Consider the following 22,094-nt stretch of genomic DNA (forward strand, 5'->3'; position numbering starts at 1 on the left):
ATGGTCAAAATAACATAGCAAAAACAAGACATAATTGAAATTCTCTTTAGAGTATAGAACTACAGGTTATTTTAGTCTTAACGATTTTTTAGATTTTCTGAATTTTTATACTGATTAATTTTGCCATACAAATATTTTAAATACCTAATAAATATCAGGAAATGCAATATACTGACTGATGTTAGGGCTGTCAGATGAGAGTTTGCAGGCCTGGTAAAGAAGCAATATGGAATTCACATGATGGAAGATTTACAATAGCATTTGTTTCACTGCCATTCTTCCCTGCAGGCTCAAAGCAGTGCTTGAAGCTTGGGGGTTATAGGAATAATATATTTTTGTTTCTCATTACAATCTGTCATAGGAGTGTGTGGGTGTTTCCTGAAGCTCTTCTAGAATTGAACTTTGAGCTAAGTCATCCAAGAATTAATATTCTGCTGGTAACATATTCAAAAGAAAGCCAAATTATCTAAGTTTTGACAGTGTATGTTGGGGCAAAATTTAAAACTCAAATACATTGCATAGATAGTGACAAAGCAGTCTTGGATTTCATTGCCAAGTGGGAATTTTATGAAGCTACGAATGTTCATTTTATCTCATTTCCCCCCAGATTATAGGTATATATAATCTGAGGTATAATTTACAAATAAAAATTGCATATATATAAGGTATACAATGTAATGGTTTGATATGTATATAAATTGTGAAAGTATTACCACAATCAACTGATTAATGCATCCATCACCTCATAGAGTTACTACTTCTTGTGTGTGGTGAGAACACCTATGATCTAGTCTCTTAGCAAATTTCAAATACACAGTATCATATTAGGAACTGTAGTCACTATGCTGTACGTTAGGTCCCCAGAATTTATTCATGTTATCATTGAAAATCTTTATCCTTTGGCCAACATCTCTCCATTTTCCCTACCTCCCAGCCCCTAGCAAACCCATCATGTATAAGTGAGATTATACAGTACTTGCTTTGTCAAGTGCACCAAAAATACATAATGGAGAAAAGATAGGCTCTTCAATTAATAATGTTGGGCAAACAGATTATTGCCATGCAAAATAATGAAATTAGACCTTCATCTTACACAATATGCAAAAATTAACTCAAAACAGGTTAGAGACTTAAATTCAAGACCTAAAACCATAAAACTCCTAGAAGAAAACATAGGGAAAAACTCCTTGACATTGCTCTTAGCAATGAATTTTCTGGACATGACACCAAAAGCTCAGGCACCAAGAGCAAAAATCAATAAGTGGGATGACATCAAACTAAAAAGCTTCTGTACGATGAAACAATCAACAAAATGAAAAAGGTAATGTACAGGATGGGAGAAAATATCTGCAAACCATATATCAGACAAGCAATGAACATTTTAAATGTCAAGCCCTAATTTATGAAAGTCTTTTGTATTTTCCACTGGGAGAGCTAATATAAAACCCTATAGGAGAACACCATAGGCAAAAGGTATGAAAGCAGGTCAAAGAAATCAAGTTACTCTTCAGGCAAACTCAAGAGAGAACTGATGGAGTTCTTAATAGATCCCCTAACTGTAAAATACTGATTGTAACTCTGCAACCACAAGAAATTCAAATTCCTTGACATTGCTATCTCCATGAATTACAGTGACTTTTATGGAAGGAAGATATTAAGTTTCTTAAGTATCTAGCTGAAAGTTTTTTGAAGCTATGAAAGTAAGTCTTAGTCATACACATGTCTTATTTCACTTATACTTGGCAGAAATCCCAGGTATAAGTGAACAAATGAATGTCATAGAGCTGGGAGAGAATTTAGTGAGAAGGAGTGCCTATATGTTTATGCTGAAACTAAAGTTTTCTTTTTATTTTCATGAGTATTTAAATAATGTGAAATTTATTCTGCAAATAAAGAGCTTGTGAAAATCCCAAGCTTGTGAAATTTCTTCGAGTCACTGAGAATAGTGAGAAAATGTCCCAAACACAGACAAATGGGAACTGTTCTTAGACATCTGCTTTTCAACTCTACTTTAAAGATGAAAGAGATAGTGGGATTCAGGTTGAGATATTTACTACCTCAACTCAGTGGTCAATGGCCACTCCTCTACAACACTTTGGGCTATAAAGAACTACTATAAGAGAAAATTGAATACATCTTAATAACTTTGTAGGGAAAATGGTTCAGTCTTAACTTTCAACTCTTTTGATCTGAGCTCCCTTTAAAGTAAAGCCGCCACTGATCCATGTATGATGTTTTGAAAATTATCTTTCCTTGTCCTGATTTACTGATCTTTGGCCACAAATTGCATTGTGGCCAAACACTCCTACACACCTGTAAACTTGGAGCATATCTCCAATACAGAACAAAAACAAAAACAAAAATTAAAAGAAAAATGCAAACTAAAGCATCCACCCTTCATCTGTTTTTACAGTCTTGGCTTGTCTGAGAGCTTCCTTGCTTTCATGGCACATGACCTGTCCTATCTCCCGACTTTTGAAATTGGGAGATATAAAAAGTGTTGCCACTTTTTAATCACATTTACCCCATCTATCTCATCAATAGTTAGGTTGTTCAATTTGTTTTACAAATTTCAACAATTACTGTCTCTCATTGCATGATACCTTGAAAACCAGTTTTGACCACTTTTTTAAGTTGTTTTATGTGAACAGGTAAATTCAGTCCTCATTAATATCTTGGCTAGAAGTATAAGTATGGTGACATTTAAAAAATATCATCCTTTATCTCCTTCATGTCACCAAAAGTCAAGCTGGTCAGTTCTCTGGGGATCACCTCTCCTTTCTAAAGCCCTCAATTAAGTCTGAGTTCAACCCACCTCCAACAGGAGAGCAGCATCCTATTCACTGACTGTCCCATCACTTATATCCCCCTTTGCCAACCTGTCTTTAACAATATGGCCCCAATCAACCATCGTAGCCCTTATGCCTGCCAACAGTCATAGTGGAAGCAGTAACTATGGAGGATATACTTTGGGACAAATAAATATCTTTCAGAAATTTGGATTGGTTCTACTTATGCAAAGCCAAGTGGAACATGGAGAAAATGGTGTGAAGAATTTGGGCCAAGAAAATACCAGAGCTTCTAATCACTGAGTACTAGATGTACAGTTTTTGAATTTGATATGTCTGGAATCACCTAAATGCTTCATTTGTAACACTGTGGGCACAGATCAAGCCTCAAATTCTCCTGATGCCTATGTTTCTATACAGTGCTTACTGAACATAATGTCTTTACTTATTTTGATTTTTTTAAATTCAGATTTAAATAACATAAGCTTAAGAATGGGGAATGAGGTGGGGAAGAGCCAAATATGTAATTTTATATGAGTAAAAGCACTTGAAATCAACCATCCCAGGGCATGAACTTGCATATAAAACTGTCATCTACAACTTGCCATGACAAATATATGTCAATTCCTAGTTGACTATGTCTTTCTTAAGCATATGTTATAGAAATTCTTTTTCTTGGTTAAACTTACATTTATTCTCAGGATACACAATTCTGTGACAAGCAGGCTTGAGCTCTGGTCATTCTGGCTCTTGTGGGCAATGTGTTCCCACAGCTACCTGCAGCTCTACCCCTTGAACTCCACCTGTGTATACACCTTGGTGGATCTGTGGTACCTGCCTTTGGGGGGATGGTAGTTGGAGAGCAGTAGTGTGTAATCCAGCCCTTCTCTCACAAAGGGGAATAGACTGGGGTCCTGCTTGATGGCTTCCACATGGAGCTCCTGGGATGGAAGTTGCAGCTCCTGCAGAGCTTCCTGCTGGGCCTCAAGCATGCACTTGAAGACTTCCCTCTCCATCTCATGCTCTCACTGAGTGTACAGAAGCAAAGCTCTTCAGAAGTAAAGCTCTCTGCTCAACCTCCTCAAAGGAAAGCAATACCTGAAGCCACTTTATACAAGAACCTCACAGGCATAATAAAATCTTCAATGGGAATTAAATCCTGGCTAGCCTTTCTAGTCATCTGATCCTCTTTTTCAAAGGGTCCTTTGCAGCTGGGTCTTTTTAAGGATCTGTCTTCTTTTTTTGCACAGGTACATCTCTCATGGGAATAAGGTCCCCCAAAAAAACAACAAGCTCACTGGTACACGTCTCTAATTTGTGTTTGCCATGTTCCCAGATGTCAGCATGGTGAGCACAGAGCATATAGTAGCCCTCAGCACCGTGGTGGTCTTGGCCCCTAAGGCAGTCAACTGGCTGCTTCTGGGCACAAACCTCAGCAGTCTAGCCTACAATGCTCCATGCTACAGTCCAAGTTATTTTAATATTGTGTTTGTGATGCCTAGGGAATTGGAAACCATGTTTTACAGGATCCATGAATGCTAAATGAAAGTAATAAGCAGCCCTCTCATTTTTGTGGCCTCCAAAAAAACTAAATGGATTTTTCAAGCAGTATGTACTCATATACTAATACTCCATAAATTCATTATTTTACTCTCACATGGAAGTATTAGAACAACCAGTGAACATTTGGTAGATTCAGCTTCTGCTTTTTTCATGTGCTCTCTCTACCAAAAACTTTTTAATAACAAAATCACTCAGGTGGAAACAGCATATCCTAAGGCTTTAGGCTAATGTTGGTTCCTAAGCATCCTTCAAGTCTATTTAAAATATGTCCTGATGGATTGAGGGGGAATATGTATGCACAGAGATTAGCCAGTCCGATCTCCACAGAATAGGAGTGAGTCCACGGCAGAGCTTGGCTCATTCCTAACTACACCAGGCACAGTGGGGGGCTTCTGCCAGTCTGCTCTGATTTTGTCTGGGAGACTTGCACTCACTCATCAGTGGAAGACATATCATGATGTTTAACTTGTCTTATATATGGGATAAATGAGAAAGCCCAAAGAACTAGAACTACAGGGATTCATTTTCATGATTACTAAGCACATTCCTTTAATAAGGGAGAAATATGCCTCTCTGCAATGGACAAGTAAATATTTATTTTCTAGTCTTTTACTGTGTCCCTGTGTCCAGTGTGCTTATAGATGACAAGACTGAGCTCAGGTGTGTCAGCTTTGGACAACAAATAACACAAAAGCCAGCATCAGGACTACTTTAACTACACTGGCTGACTGGCTAGTGCTTGTGAGGCAAGGCTAAGGGCCTGCCTTGGACGTCATTCATGTTTCATGTTGTAGCATTTAGAAAGGGGAAGCCAGAAGTACAGAGACATTTTAAAGGCTATTTGAGATTGCAAACATATAGGAGAGGAATGCACTCTGCTGTGAATTATAAGAGCCATGTATCCTTTAAAATTTCCACAGCATTTGTGGGAAGGCAGTAAAAGAGAGGGCAGGAAGGGGACACAGCTTATTCAGCAGCAGACTTCAGCGTAAACAGAGAAACACCACTGCTGTCTCTGAAGATGACTCTGATAAGTCATCCACTTGGGCACAGAGCTTTCTTTGGTCTAGCAAAAAAAGAACACATGCTGGTCCACTAAAGAATAAAAGTAAGATGTTGTAATGCCACTTGAAATTGTGGAAGTACTTCAGTCTTTTCTTTTTAAGCTGTAGTCTTTCTCAGCCTTTCAGAGAGTATAAAAAGCAAGAGGTACTACTATTAACTGATTTTAAAAAATCACCATCTCTGATGTGGTGTGTAAGTGAGGCACATATTGTCTGTGAGGTGAGAGTGTGAGAAGAGAAAAATTAAAGTCATAGAGGCATAGGAAAAAGGAGTTTTATTACATGACCCAAAAGATAGCTTAGAAGTGTAGCATTTTTTGTGTAAGCATGTCATCTGCATGTACTGTCAAAATGCAGAAGAGATTCACATATCAATCCAAGCAGAAATCAGGAGCAGGACTTCTGGCCAAGATTGGAGGTATAGGTAGACACACTGTTCCTCCTCGCACAACCAAAAGGACAACAACAATTTAAAAATAAAAAACAACCAGAACTGATAGAAAATCAAACTGTATGGAAGTCCAACAGCCAAGGAGTTAAAGAAGAAACATTCATCCAGACTGGTAGGAGGGGTGGAGATGCACAGCCAGCAGAGAAACAAGAATTCAAAAAAATGAGGAGAGGCTTAGGAACTTCCAAGACATCTTTAAATGTTCCAACATCCAAATTATAGGAGTACTAGAAGGGGAAGAGGAAGAGCAACAAGTGGAAAAGTTATTCGAACAAATAATAAAGGAGAACATTCCCAATCTGGCAAAGGAAATAGACTTCCAGGAAGTCCAGGAAGCTCAGGGAGTACCAAAGAAGTTGGACTCAAGGAGGAACACACCAAGGCACATCATAATTACATTAGCCAAGATTAAAATGAAGGAGAGAATTCTAGAAGCAGCAAGAGCTAAGGGGACAGTCACCTACAAAGGACTTCCCATCAGACTGTCAGCTGATTTCTCAAAAGAGACCTTGCAGGCAAGAAGGGGCTGGAAAGAAGTATTCCAAGTCATTAAAATGTAGGCAAGGGCCTACAACCAAGATTGCTCTATTCAGCAAAGCTTTCATTTAGAATGGAAGGACAGATAAAGTGCTTCTCAGATAAGGTCAAGTTCAAGGAGTTCATCATCACCAAGCCCTTATTATATGAAATGTTAAAGGGATTTATCTAAGAAAAAGAAGATCAAAAATATGAACAGTAAAATGACAACCAACTCACAGTTATTAACAACCACACCTAAAACAAAAACAAAAACAAAGACAAACTAAGAAAACAAGTAGAACAGGAACAGAACCACAGAAATGGAGATCACATGGAGTGTTATCAACAGGGGAGTGGGAAGGGGAGAAAGGGGGAAAAGGTACAGAGAATAAGTACCATAAATGGTAGGCAGAAAATAGACAGGGGGAGGTATAGGAAATTTAGAAGCCAAACAACTTATATGTATGACACATAGACATGAACTAAAGGTGGGGAATGTATGTGAGATGGGGTGTGCAAGGTAGAGGGTAGTGAAGGGGGGAAATGGCACAATTGTAATAGCATAATCAATAAAAATATTTTTAAACTTTTTAAAAAGAAAGAAATCAGAAGCACAATGTAACAGCAAAAGGAAATAATTGAGAAAAAAATTTGGAAGCCAAAAATTTGATACATATTTTAAAGAATTGTACAGAGATTGTTTTATATCTTGGCATCACTTGGCCTTCTGATTTAATCAATGCTAATCTCTGAAGATTGCTAGACAATACATATCCTGGTGCCAGTCCAGTGATTCTATTATTCTTCATAGAGTGCCTATCTCTGCTTTCTGAGACTGTCACATTTTGTTGTTCAAGGATGTAATTATACTGTTTTTGTTTTTTACTGTTTAAGGTTGTGATATTTCTATGTACTTTTCTTGAGAATTAAATATGTGTATTCTTGTCAAAAGTGGACCCTGAAGTCCTTCAAAAAGAAGATAACATAGAAAAATGCCAATATTAGAGGTATTTTTCAGTAAGCCAACAGGGGAAATGGGGATTAACACTGATGCTAATGCAATTTGTGTGCAGAACACTTCCTGACACATGTCCCTGGCATTCTCCAAAGTCACATGGTCTCCAGAGAACAAACTCTATTACTGAGTGCATTTCAAAGAGCTCAGAACAGAAATCTAAATGAATATATGGAAAACTAACTCTGAAATTATACTTTTATATTGAGGATCACCTCATCCTTTCCATAATACCACACTCATATTTCTTTACTACATATGTCATATTCTTTATTCTCTGGTCTATCACCAAATGAAGGTCAGCTCCCTGAGTTTTGCATTTTTACTCTTGTGCATCTTGTTTCTGGTAGTGTATCTTTCATACACAGTCTGAGGTGTATAACTGTTGGGAACCAAGTTTACCCAGGTGCAATTATACTGGCATACATTTAGTGCAAACTTGTTTTTATTTCAGCTTTGCTGTGTACATTCTTATCAGACATAAAACTTTCTTCTGAAAAATATTTTAACTTTGAACATTAATTTTCTAAATAAACTAGAATAAATTTTATATTTGAACTAAATGTCTATAAGTAACCTAATCTATGCATAGAAATTTTTGTACTTCTAGTTTCACCTTAAACACAAAAAGAACTTGGAAGTCATTGCTCCCATCCTTGTAAAAATAAGATTGAAAAACTGAAAATTATTGACTTTTTTCTCAGACCCATCAGAGAACTAAGGTCACAGGGCAAATTGCTATCCTCCCGCCCCCAATCAGAAGAGACAAGCACATCCAGAGAGACACAGCTAAAATCTGTTTACCTGGAGTAGATGCTGATGGAACCATTAACCAATATGAACATGTAAAAAGTAACTCTAATGCATAGTTGGAGACTGGGTGTAGATTAGCATGAGAGTGAGAAATTCTTAGATGGCGACAGTCTTAGGAAGGTCTCTATAGTTTTCTGGGCTTTATCTCCAGGAACCTTGCCAGACTCTCATAATGAAACCTAAGGAAGATTCCTTTACTGTTCTGGCAAGGAAAATGGAAGAGTAACCATTGTGAAATATGTTCTGAGCCTTCTCCATCACAAAATTCTCACATTCCAGTCCCCTCTAGTCTTCCTGTTTTATAGAAGGGGGTTGGGGACATAGTCAACAAGATTCAGGACTTCAAGAAAATAGACTGTGATATTGTAGCTGGGGGAGGCAATGTGGAATTGGAGTAGGAGAGGCTATGTAGCACTGGAGAAATTCTTGTGGAGACCACAATATACAGGGCCACTAAAAAACTGAGATTTAATCAGAAAATTGTAGAATATGTTCTCATTCTCATATTTTACCTTGTCACCTACAGGACTCCAGTATTGTAGCATTAGATGAGAGTTGAAAGAGCTGAAGAATACTTTGGGAAACTTAAGAGGAGGAAAAAAAAAACCAGGGACACTAGAGGAGTTTGAACTCTCTGGCATGTATAGCTACACCAAACATTAAATACTGGCAAACTCTTAGAAAGATTAACATAAATATGCACACTAAATACCTGTTTACCTCAGTGTTTATTACCTAATATAACATATCCAGCTTTCAACACAAATTAAAAGGCATGCCAAAAGGCAAGGGAAAACAGCCCAATGGAGGAAAAAAACAAGTATCAGAACCAGATTTAGACATGATACAGATGTTGGAATTATTAAGAGGGAAATTTAAAATATCTATGATTAGTGATTTAAAGGGTCTAGTGGGAAAAATGGCAATATGAAAGTATAAGTGGGTAGAGTAAGCAAAGTGTTAGAAATGCTAAGAATCAAAAGTATATGCTAGAAATTTAAAAAGTGCAATATCAAAAATGAAGCAACCCTTCAATGGCTTATCAGTAGATATTGTATACTTCTCAAACTTATATGAAAAGAGCAGAAATAATGAGCATAATAGAACATCCAAGAATACAGGTACAATATCAAAGGGTATAAATTATGTGTAATTGCAATATCAGAAGCAGAAGAGAAAGAATACAACAAAAGAAATGTTTGAAGTATTCATGGCCTGGAATTTCCCAAAGTTATTGACAGACACCAAAACACAGATTTTAGAAACTCAGAGAAGGCAAATCAGGATAAATACCAAAAACAAAAGAAAACAATAACCAAGAAGCCACACCTATCCACATCACATCAAAACTGCATAAAAGCAAAAGCAAATAAAAACATCTTGAAAGAAGCTGGTGGTGGATTATAAACACCTCACCTACAGAGCAACAGTATGGTGTTTTGAGTGAAAGAATGACCTAAAATACCTTGGGCTTCAGAGCAGATTAGGGAAATTGGCAGGACCTTCAGAAGAGCAGATGTTCAGTAATTAGAAGTTTGCCTAGCTGCCCATATAGATAAATCATAGAAAGTTTGCTGTGTTAATAACTCTTATTATGGGAAAGGACTCCAATTTAGATTCTTGTAGGTAGCTAAGGGACAGGCGGAAGTTTCTCCTGATACCTTAGGGCCCTGATTACCTTCAGGTCACAATAATCCACATGCCAAAGTAGCAGATTCTGGGGAGGCCTGTTTGGAATACCTTTAGTGTAATATACTTTTCCTTTACTAATTTAGAGGTGTATTTCACTATACCTTTCCTAGTTTTAGAATTGGGTTTATACTGAAGGAGAGCAATATATACCACTCCGATATTTGCCTCTTTGGCATAATGATTATTTTGGGCTGGTTGCTTTAAAGAAACAACAGACATAGGAGAAGCTCCCTACCAGTAAGAGGAGGATAATTAAAATCTACAAACTCTGCCCTGGCTGGTGTGGCTCAGTTGGTTGGAGCATCATCCCACAAACCAAAAGGTCACCACCAGTTTAATTCTCAGTCAGGGCACATGCCAAGGATGCAGGTTTGGCCCCTTGTCAGGATGCCTCCAAAAGGTAACTGATCAATGTTTCTCTGTAGCATTGATGTTTCTCTCCTTATCTCTGCCTCCCTTTCTCTCTCTAAAATCAATAAGCATGTCCTCAGCTAAGGACTTAAAAAATTTTCCAGTCAGGGCACACCCTTGGGTTTTGGGCCAGATCCTTATTGGGGGCATGCAAGAGGCAACTGACTGACATTTCTCTCACATATTGATGTTTTTCTCTCTCTTTTTCTCCCCTTTCCCTATTTCTAAAAATAATAAATAAAATCTTTTTCACAAATCTAGAAACTCTTATCAGTGGAGAAGGCCTGGACTTTAATCTGCATAAAAAACTTATGCTTGTTTACTGTGCTTTGCTTGATAACTTCCCATAAGTGGCTCCACCCAACCCAACATCTTTTGTCTTTAGCTAAACATGGTATTTAAGGTGAAGATTTGGGGCATGTTGGGGAGTCACTCAGTTTTCCTGGGTACTTCCCATGTATATAGGAAGTATACATGTTAATAAACTTTTGTTTTTCTCCTGTTAATCTGACTTTTGTTATGAAGAGGGGCTTCACCCAAGATCCTAGTAAGTAGAAGTAAAATTATTTTTCCTCCCTGACAATAGGTTACTCAAAGAGCTAATCATAGTTACAGGTTGATCTAGCACATAGAAACAATTGTGGTTTGCAACATCCATTGATTGAATTTCCAGAGATTTATGCTTTTGTTATAAGGATTTATTAAAGGAATTTGAAAACTATTATTGGCAGATAGTTGACAGTGAATGAGAAATTCAAATGACAGGAAATGGACACAATGGTTAGTTCAAGGAGGAGAAACAGTAAGAGAGACAGAAATTGTGATCAACTGCTGGCATAGGAATAGAGGAGAATAGATGAAGTATAAATAGTTATTTTAGGGCTTACCCTAGCATGAAATCTTTTTTGTATTATGTTAAAAACACATAAAAATTTAAAATCTTAACCATTTTTAAGAGTAAAGTACAAACTGGATAGCATTATGCTGAGTGAAATAAGCCAGGAGTTGAAAGACAAATACCATATGATCTCACCATTAACAGGAATCTAAACAACAAAACAAACAATCAAGCAAAATATGACCAATGACACTCAAATACAGAACAGGCTGACAGGGTCCAGAGGGGAGAGGGGAGAGAATCATAGGGGAAAAGGGGATGGACTCACATGAACAAGTATAAAGGACACATGGACAATAACTAAGGGTGGGGGCGGAAATGGGAGGGAGGAGGGGAGCATGGGGCGGGGCGTGGGCAGGGTGGGGAATACAAGACAGAAAGCTATACTTGAACAAGAATTAAATAAAAAATTATAAAATTAAAAAAACTTAAAAAAAGAGTAAAGTACAGACGTGTTAACTATAAGCATATTGCTGTGCAATAGATCTGTAAAAAATTTTCATCTTGCAAAATTGAACCTCAGTACCCATCAAAAGGCAACTCCTCTTTTCCTCATCCCCATGGCTCCTGGCAACTGCCATTCCACTTTCTGTTTCTGAGTTTGACTAGTTTAGATACCACATATAAGTGGAATCATGTAGTAATTCTCCTTTCATAACTGGCATGTTTAAGCTAGCATAATGGCCTCAAGGTTCATCCATATTATAGCATGTAACAGGATTTGTACCTCTTTTTAAGGGTGAATAATATTTTGTTGTATGTATATGCCAAATTTCCTTTATCCATTCTTCTGGGGTGGATATTTAGATTGTTTCCACCTCTTGACTATTGAGAATAATGCTGCAATGAACACGAGTCTGCCAATATATCTTAGAAATACTGTTTTCAAATTTTGGGGATATATTCCTAGACCATATGGTAATTCTGTTTTTAATATTTTGAAGAGCCTCCATACTGTTTTCCATAGAAGCTGCACCATTTTACATTCCCACAAACAGTGTACAAGTGTTCTGATTTCTCTGCATCCTCACTGACACATTATTTTCTGGATTTTTTAAATTGAATTTTTGATAGAAGCTCATTGAGCTTCTATAAGATGATTATTTTTAATTCTTTGTCAATTAATTCATAGATCTGTATTTCTTCAAGGTCAGTTTCTGGAGATGTGTTGTTTCTTTGATTGAGCCATATTTTCCTATCTTTATATACCTTGTTATGTCTTGCTTCCAGTATTTCTGGACAGGCTTTGTACAGAAGACTTTCACCAATCAACTTGGATACGGATTCTAGGAGCCTCTCAAACATTTTCTGAGGTGTGTCTTTTTTGTGCCTGTGCATGTAATTTCCTAACTATACAGATTTTCCAGTTACTTTTTGAGGAGTTTGTAATGTCTTCTTCCCTCTGATGTCTATTTCAGTTATCTAGGTTCTTTGGTGCTACAACATGCCACCAAGCTCTTTTTTGTTCTCAGCAGCTCCCAGGTTTCAAAAGTCAGCTGGTTCTCCACAAGCACTGGGTCAGGTATGACAGAATCCATTCCCTCAGGCAGACCCCTGAAAAACTGGAACATTTGTTGTAAATTCCAGTCTTCTCTTCTTGTCCCAAAAGGGAAGCTCTGAGTTGATCAGTTTCTTTCAATCACACCAAGCTGTGCTGGCTTGGAGGAAGGGCTATCATGAGTGAAATGTAGCAAGTTTTCTTACCAATTTCAGTGTGGCTATTCTTAGCTTTGCCTTTTCCTGGGGTACTGAGTCATCCTAACTGGTTTGTGGAGTCCTCATAAAGCCTTTCTGAACTATATATTGTTGTTAAGTTGGTGTCTCTGTGAAGAATGAGGTCTGAGGTTTCTATTCTGCCATCTTCCTGACATCACTCTTAAATTTCCATTCATGTTTTATAAGGATCAAGTCACTGGGATAAGAGAAGTGAGTTTTATATACTGAGTAATTATTATAATAGCTAATCTTTTTTAAATGCTTACTATGTGTTTGATACATGGTATATATTGAAATTCTCACAGCTGTATCAATAAGGAGTCTGAATACCACTTCCCTTCCCCAATTTACCAAATAAGAGACCTTACAGGCAAGAAGGGGCTGGAAAGAAGTATTCCAAGTCAGGAAATTCAAAGACCTACATCCAAGAATGCTTTATCCAGCAAAGTTTTCATTTAGAATGCAAGGACAGATAAAGTGCTTCTCAGATAAGGTCAAATTTGAGGAGTTCATCATCACCAAGCCCTTATTATATGAAATGTTAAAGGGACTTATATAAGAAAAAGATGAAAAATATGAACAGTGAAAGGACAGCAAACTCAGTTATTAACAACCACACCTAAAACAAAAGCAAACTAAGAGGACAGCTAGATCAGGAGCGGAGCCACAGAAATGGAGAACACATGGAGGGTTAGCAACAGGGGAGTGGGAGGAGGAGAAGCGGGGAGAAGGTACAGAAAATAGCATAGACAGTAGGTAGAAAATAGATAGGGGGAGGGTAAGAATAGTAGGGGAAATATAGAATCTGATGAACTTGAGACACGTGGTCATAAACTAAAGGGGGGGAATGGTGGGGGAGGGGGTGTGCAGGGTGAAGGAGAATGAAGGGGTGGAATAGAACAACAACTATAGGGGGAGGGAGGAAGATGGCGGCAGAGTAGGACAAAGGATTTCGCTTCTCTCCACACACCAGAGAAGGACCTGGCTGATCTGTGGAAGAACGCAGTAGATGCCCAATGGGGACCCAGCATATAAGAAGGCAGGACCCCAGAGAGTGTAATGGACACTGAATGACCAGAGGTTGAGGAGAGGAGATGACCACAGATCAACAAGGTACGAGGGAGCAGCGCAGAGGCGGTGGCAGGACCCCTGCCAGGCTGCACCAGGGCCCTGGCGGGCAGCCCCGGTCTCTGAGAGCCAAGGGTGGGCAACACCGACTCTGGGAGAGAACTGGTCACCAGCACCCCCCACCCAATCTGGCAGGGCACAGATTGGAAAACACCATAAGAGATCGGTCTGCCAGTAGTGGCAGAGAGAGGAGTGAGCATTCGGAAGCAAACCAGAAAGCTCTGATAACCCATGCAGTCAGGTTACTGGCTTGGGAGAACTGAGAGTTGCCTGAGCATTCCCTGGCCCGAGCATTCCCTGCTTCGAGGGGCCTGTGCCGACCCTTGAACAGTCTCAGGGAGTCTCGGGCAGCTGGCAAGACCTCTAGAAGTGAGTCAGTTGCAAGCTCCATCCCTACTCACCCAGCACAGACCAGCTCCATCCCTGCTCAGCCTGCACAGACTGGGAGGCACCGGGAGTCAAGCCGTGGCCTTTGGCTTGGATGGCTGTGGGTTGCCCGTGCCTCCCAGCCCACGCGGAGCTGCGCCAGCCTCGACTTGTGGAACCGCCTGTCGCCCCTGCTTTCCTGCGGCGCAGGGTATGCGCCAACTCTCGGCTTGGGGAACTGAGACTGCCCTGGCCGATCCCTGGGGCTCAGGGACCTGCACCGGCTCTCGAACAGTCTCAGGGAGTCTCGGGCTGCTGGCTGGGCCCCTGGAAGAGAGCCAGTCACCAGCTTCATCCCTACTCAGCAGGCACAGACAGGGAAACACAGGGAGTCAGGCTGTTGCTGTTGGTTTGGGAGAATTGTGAGTTGCCCTGTGTGTTCAGCCACAACACAGGGAAAGGTCCGCACCCAAGCCTACAAGAACAGGAAAGCCTGGCTGTGAGCGCATGCCCTCAAGCCAGACCAGGGCTGGAAAACCTGGGAGAAAATCTGCTCTCAGTAGGGCGAGGGAGAGCGGCGCCAGTCTGGATCTTGGGGGGGTACTGGCGAGACCAGCTGAGCTTACCGAGGCATGAGAAAAGCCAAACAAACAGCCCCTCAGGCTGCTGCAGCTAGTGAGACCAGAAGAAAAGGTCTGACTAGCTGGAAACCAACCAGAGGAGTAGTGGAAGAGGAGAACACCAAGATACCTACAGGAGACTGCACCACTGAATTTCACAGGTATCCTACCACAGAGGTTCACACCATAAACTCAGGGTACCAGAACAGATCAATTTAAGAAACTGAGGCCAACAAGAAGAGCATCACAAACAATGGGAAGACAAAGAAACAATCCCCAAATGAAAGAAAAGGAGGAAGTCTCAGAAAGAATGTTAGATGAAATAGAGGCAAGTCAACTATCAGATATGGAATTCAAAGCACTGGTTATCAGGAAATTCAAAGAGCTTACAACAAGCTACCAGAAACTACAGGGGAGCTACAATGAACTCTCCGCAAACTATACCAGCATGAAAAAGGAAACAGAAACCATCCACAAAGGCCAAGAGGAAATGAAGAATACAATTTCTGAACTGAAGAACACAGTAGAAGGTATGAAGAGTAGGATCAATGAGGCGGAAGACCGCATAAGCGAGCTAGAGGACAGGGTAGAAAGAATCTCCCAGATGGAGCTAGTAATGAAAAAGATAATCAGAAAAAATGAGGATAGTCTAAGTGAAATTCAAGACAATATGAAACGTAATAATATCCAAATAATAGGAATACCAGAAGGAGAAGAAGAGAAACAAGGGATAGAAAACCTACTTGAAAGAGTAATAATGGAAAATTTTCCTAAGTTGAGGAGAGAGAAAGTCACACGAATCCAGGAATCACAGAGAGTCCCAATCAGGTGGAACCCAAAGAGGCCTACTGCCAGACACATCATCATTAAAATGGCAAAACTCCAAGACAAAGAGAGAATCCTAAAGGCAGCAAGGGAGAAAAAGGAAGTAACATACAAGGGGGCCCCAAAAAGTTTGGCTACTGATTTCTCAACAGAAACATTCCAAGCAAGAAGAGAATGGCAGGAAATATTCCAAGTCATGAGAAACAGAGGCCTACAACCAACGCTACTTTATCCAGCAAGGCTCTCAATCAAGATAGAAGGCCAAATTTCACTCAGCATAATGCTTTCCAGTTCCATCCATGTTGTTGCAAAAGGTAGGAGCTCCTTCTTTCTGAACTGGAAAGCATTATGCTGAGTGAAATAAGCCAGGTGTTGAAGGACAAATACCATATGATCTCACCTCTAACAGGAAGCTAAACAACAAAGCAAACAAGCAAGCAAAATATAACCAAAGACACTGAAATAGAGAACAGGCTGACAGTGACCGGAGGGGAGAGGGGAGGGAATTTCAGGGGAAATAAGGGAGGGATTTAGAGGAACCTATATAAAGGATACATGGACAACAACTGAGAAGGGTGGAAATGGGAGGGAGGGGGGAGGATGGGGGGTGGGACGGGATGGGAGTAATAGACAGAAAACTGTACTTGAAAAATAATTAAATAAAAAAATTAAAAAAAAAAATAAAAATAAAATAAAATTAAAAAAAAAAAAAAGATAGAAGGCCAAATAAAGAGCTTCCAAGACAAAAGAACTCTAAAAGAATACGCCTCCACAAAACCAGCTCTACAAGAATTACTAAAAGGGCTGCTGTACGGAAAGGAAGGAAAAGAGAGAGACAGAGAGGAACACAGGTACACAAATGGCAATGAATAAGTACCTTTCAATAATAACCTTAAACGTAAATGGATTAAATGCACCAGTTAAAAGACATAGAATAGCTGAATGGTTAAGGAAGCATGACCCACACACATGCTGCCTACAAGAGACCCACCTCAGGTCAACAGGCCACCACCGACTGAAAGTAAAAGGATGGAAACAATTTTTCCAAGCGAATGGAAAAGAAAAAAAAGCCGGGGTAGCAATTCTCATATCAGACAAAATAGACTTCAAAAAAAGGGCTATAAAGAGAGACCCAGAAGGTCACTTCATAATACTCAAGGGAAGAATCCACCAAGAAGACATAAACTTAGTAAATATATATGCACCCAACACAGGAGCACCCAAATATATAAAGAAAATCCTAGAGGACCTCAAGAAAGATATTGACAGCAACACAATTATAGTAGGGGATTTTAACACCCCACTGTCAAAAATGGACAGATCTTCAAAACAAAATATCAACAAAGATATAGCAGCATTAAACGACACTCTAGAATAAATGGACCTAATTGATATATATAGAGCCCTCCATCCCAAAGAAGCTAAATACACATTCTTTTCAAATGCACATGGAACATTTTCAAAGATAGATCACATGATAGGACACAAAACAAGTCTCAACGACTTCAGGAAAATAGAAATCATACTAAGCATCTTCTCTGATCACAAGAGACTGAAATTGGAAACCAACCCCAAAGGAAAAAACTCAAAACACCCAAAAGCATGGAGATTGAATGCCATGCTATTAAACAATGAAAGGGTCATATTGAAATTAGGAAAGAAATCAAAAAGCTTCTGGAAACAAATGAAAATGAACTCACCACAACCCAAAACTTATGGGACACGGCCAAGGCAGTCCTGAGAGGGAAGTTCATAGCAATACAGGCCTACCTAAAGAAGATAGAAACATTTCAAAAAACAACCTAACCCGATACCTCCAAGAACTCGAGGAACAACAACAAAGACAGCCCAGAGCAAGTAGAAGGAAGGAAATAACCAAGATAAGAGCAGAATTAAATGACATAGAGACTAAAAGCACAATTCTAATAATCAATGAATCCAGGCATTGGTTTTTGAAAAGAGAAACAAAATAGACAAATTTTGAAATAGGCTCATCAAGAGAAGAAGAGAGAGGACCCAAAAAAAACACATCAGGAATGAAAGAGGAGATATTACAACTGATATCACAGAAATAGAAAGGATTGCAAGAAACTACTATGCAGAATTGTATGCCAAGAAATTTAAAAACCTAGGTGGAATGGACAAATTTCTAGAAAAATATAATCTAAATCTCAATGAAAAAGAAGCAGAAAACCTGAACAGGCCAATAAAAACAAATGAAATTGAAGAAGTAATCAAAAAACTCCCATCACACAAAAGCCCTGGACCAGATGGTTTCACAGGAGAATTCTACAAAGCTTTTAAGGAAGAGTTAACACCTATTCTTCACAGACTATTCCAAAAAATCCAAAAGGAAGGAAAACTCCCCAACGCTGTTTATGAAGCCAGCATCATCCTAATTCCAAAGCCAGATAGAGACACAACAAAGAAAGAAAACTTCAGGCCAATATCTCTGATGAACATAGATGCTAAAATCCTCAATAAAATATTGGCAAATCGCATCCAACAATACATCAAAAAGATCACACACCCCGACCAAGTGGGATTCATCCCAGGGATGCAGGGATGGTTCAATATCCGTAAATCAGTAAATGTAATACACCACATAAACAAAAGCAAAGACAAAAACCACATGATCATATCAATAGATGCAGAAAAAGCTTTTGATAAGGTACAACACCCATTAATGATAAAGGTACTCAGAAAAATGGGATTAGAGGGAGCATTCCTCAATATAATAAAGCCATATATGAAAGACCTACAGCCAACATCATACTCAATGAGCAAAAACTAAAAGCTTTTCCAGTAAGATCAGGAACAAGACAAGTTTTCCCACTATCACCACTTCTATTCAATATAGTATTAGAAGTTCTAGGCACAGCAATCAGAGAAGAAAAGGAAATAAAAGGCATCCAAATGGGAAAGGAGGAAACAAAACTGGCACTGTTTGCAGATGACATGATAGTGTACATGGAAAAGCCTATAGTCTCTACCCCAAAACTGCTCAAACTAATAAATGAATTTGGCAAAACAGCCGGATTCAAAGTCAATATCCAGAAATCAAAGGCACTTTTGTATACCAACAATGAAACAGCAGAAGCAGAAATCAAGAAAAAAATCCCATTCGATATAGCAAAAAGAAAAAATAAAGTATGTGGGAATAAACCTAACCAAGGAGGTAAAAGACCTGTATGCAGAAAACTACACAACACTGAAGAAAGAAATCAAGGAAGACACAAACAAATGGAAACATATACCGTGTTCATGGATTGGAAGAATTAACATCATCAAAATGTCCATACTACCCAAAGCAATTTATAGATTCAATGCAGTACCTATTAAATTACCAATGGCATATTTCACAGACATAGAACAAACACTTCAAAAATTTATATGGAACCATAAAAGACCCCGAATAGCTGCTGCAATTTTGAGAAAGAAGAACAAAGTAGGAGGGATCACAATACCTGATATCAAACTGTATTACAGGGCCACTGTAATCAAAGCAGCCTGGTACTGGCATAAAAACAGGCACATAGACCAATGGAACAGAACAGAGAGCCCAGAAATAAACCCAAATCTCTACAGTCAATTAATATTCGACAAAGTGGGCAATAACATAAAATGGGGTAAAGATAGCCTCTTCAACAAATGGTGTTGGGAGAACTGGACAGCTACCTGCAAAATAATGAAACTCGAGCACCAACTTACATCATACACCAAAATAAATTCAAGGTGGATAAAAGACTTAAATTTAAGCCATGAAACCATTAAAGTCCTAGAGGAGAACATTGGCAGAAAAATCTCAGATATTCCACGCAGCAAGATTTTTACGGATATGTCCCCTAGAGCAAGGGACATAAAGGAAAGAATAAACAAATGGGATCTCATCAAAATTAAAAGCTTCTGCATGGCTAAGGAAAACAGTATCAAGATTAAAAGAGAAGCAACTGTTTGGGAAAACATATTTGCCAATGATATCTTAGACAAAGGTTTAATCTCCAAAATATACAAATAACTCACTCAACTCCACTCAAGGAAGATGAGCAACCCAATTAAAAAATGGGCAAAGGACTTGAACAGACATTTCTCCAAGGAGGACATGCAGAATATCCAGAGACACGTGAAAAGATGCTCAATATCACTAGCTATCAGAGAGATGCAAATTAAAACCACAATGAGATACCACTTTACACCAGTCAGAATGGCTATGATAAACAAAGAAACAAACAACAAGTGCTGGAGAGGTTGTGGGGAAAAGGGGACCCTAGTTCACTGTTGGTGGGATTGCAGACTGGTACAACCACTGTGGAAAACAGCATGGAACTTTCTAAGAAAACTAAAAATGAACGTGCCTTTTGACCTAGCATTTCCACTATTAGGAGTATATCCTAAGAACCCTGAAACACCAATCCAAAAGAACCTATGCACCCCAATGTTCATAGCAGCGCAATTCACGATAGCCAAGAGTTGGAGGCCACCTAGATGTCCATTGGTAAATGACTGGATCAAAAAGCTATGGTACATTTACACAATGGAATTCTATGCTGCAGAAAGGAAGAAGGAGCTCCTACCTTTTACAACATCATGGATGGAACTAGAGAAAATTATATTGAGTGAAATAAACCAGGCGGTGAAAGACAAATACCATATGATCTCACCTTTAACAGGAATCCAAAGAACAAAACAAACAAGCAAGCAAAATATGACCAATGACACTCAAATATGGAGCAGGCTGACAGGGTCCAGAGAGGAGAGGCGAGAGAATCATAGGGGAAAAGGGGAGGGACTCATATGAATAAGTATAAAGGACACATGGACAGTAATTAAGGTGGGGAGATGAAATGGGAGGGAGGTGGGGAGCACTGGGGGGGGGGGTGCAGGGCAGGGAATATAAAACAGAAAACTGTACTTGAATAAGAATTAAATTTTAAAAAAATTAAAAAAATAAAAATAAAAATAAACCAAAAATAGAACAACAACGATAATGGTATAATCAATAAAATATATTTAAAAAGAGAAAACTAAGAGAGTTTAGGAAGGTGGTCTAACAATGCCTTTCTAGTCACAGATAAAAGTCACGAAAAGAAAAAAATATCCAGGAGGTGAGTGGTTTAATTTAGTTAGTTAACATGAATTTTATTGCTTAACATCATAGAAAAACCAAAAGACTCACAAGTAATAAAGCATTAAATAACACAATATGATCACACATATAAAACCTTTTCAGAAGTTCTTAGACTTTTGGGGAGGAAGAATATTTAACACGAAGTTGATTTAAATCTTATAAGTGTACAATTTAAAAAGAAATGGGTTTCTACTGTTTTCTGCATGGGATTATAGTTCTACTTTTGAAGTAATCCTGAATGCCCATTAGGAAAGGCTTGATTAAATTATAAGGCCAGGTAGAAGTAATGCCTGTTTGAGTGTGGTTAGTCTGGTAATAACATGGATGTAATAATCTATATTTTTAATTTGAACATTTCACCTAACATACCATGTGGTGACCTTGAGTGTGATATTGTTGTTACAGTATGACATGCCTATAATTTTGTAATAAAAGGTTTTATAATGAAATAGGAGCATTATTTATGCCAGACCCTGTGTATTAACAAGTCTTAGATCTGTGTAGTCAAAGGAAACCCCCATATGTGTTCAGGGCTAATTTTCCAAACCCAATTAGATCTAGAAATTTATGACACAGTAGCTCCCCCCAGGATAACTTCATGTTGAATGCCCCTAAAAAACCAGCAAAAACCCTATAAACTGGTTTCACCCACCCCTCACTTATGTCTCATTCAGCTTTCCTGTGGTGCACAATGACTAGTGAAATTTTATCTCTTCTAATACTCAAGATTCAACTTTGCTATGTGCCCTTTATTGTAAGTAAAAAAGAATTATTTCTAAGGCAGATTTATGTTAATAAATTTTCTTCAACTACTTTTCTGTACTGCTCATTTTGCTTTCACTCTTTTTGGTTATTTTTGCATTTTTAGCACTGCCTCTCAGATGGGAGAAAATACAAAGGGTCATTGACCAGATATTTTCATTAGATATAACTTTTATAAAGTCCAGTGCTTAGAAATTTTTAATCTCACTTATCATGTTTTAGAAAAGCCAATAAAACTTATAGATAATTCAGAGTCAGACCAAAAACAGTAGTATGTTTCTTGTTTATAAATATGTCTTTCTTGATTATCACTTACCAAGGACTTAACTGATTC

General features: G+C 38.6%; 1 long non-coding RNA gene and 1 pseudogene across 1 annotated transcript; both read right to left on the reverse strand.

Moving 5' to 3' along the window:
* Nucleotides 1-3,574: 3,574 nt before the first annotated feature.
* Nucleotides 3,575-4,143, reverse strand: LOC119002106 (39S ribosomal protein L40, mitochondrial-like; annotated as a pseudogene).
* A 2,678-nt stretch (nucleotides 4,144-6,821) lies between these two features.
* Nucleotides 6,822-19,671, reverse strand: LOC119002110 (uncharacterized). Its single transcript, XR_005069682.1, has 3 exons — nucleotides 19,661-19,671; nucleotides 11,511-11,515; nucleotides 6,822-6,972 (listed from the first exon to the last, which is right to left on the reverse strand). It is a non-coding gene; the product is annotated as an uncharacterized LOC119002110 (long non-coding RNA).
* Nucleotides 19,672-22,094: the final 2,423 nt, after the last annotated feature.

Source organism: Sturnira hondurensis, unplaced genomic scaffold (genome assembly GCF_014824575.4).
Source record: "Sturnira hondurensis isolate 20B ecotype Veracruz unplaced genomic scaffold, ASM1482457v3 Scaffold0017416, whole genome shotgun sequence".
Lineage (NCBI taxonomy): Eukaryota > Metazoa > Chordata > Mammalia > Chiroptera > Phyllostomidae > Sturnira > Sturnira hondurensis.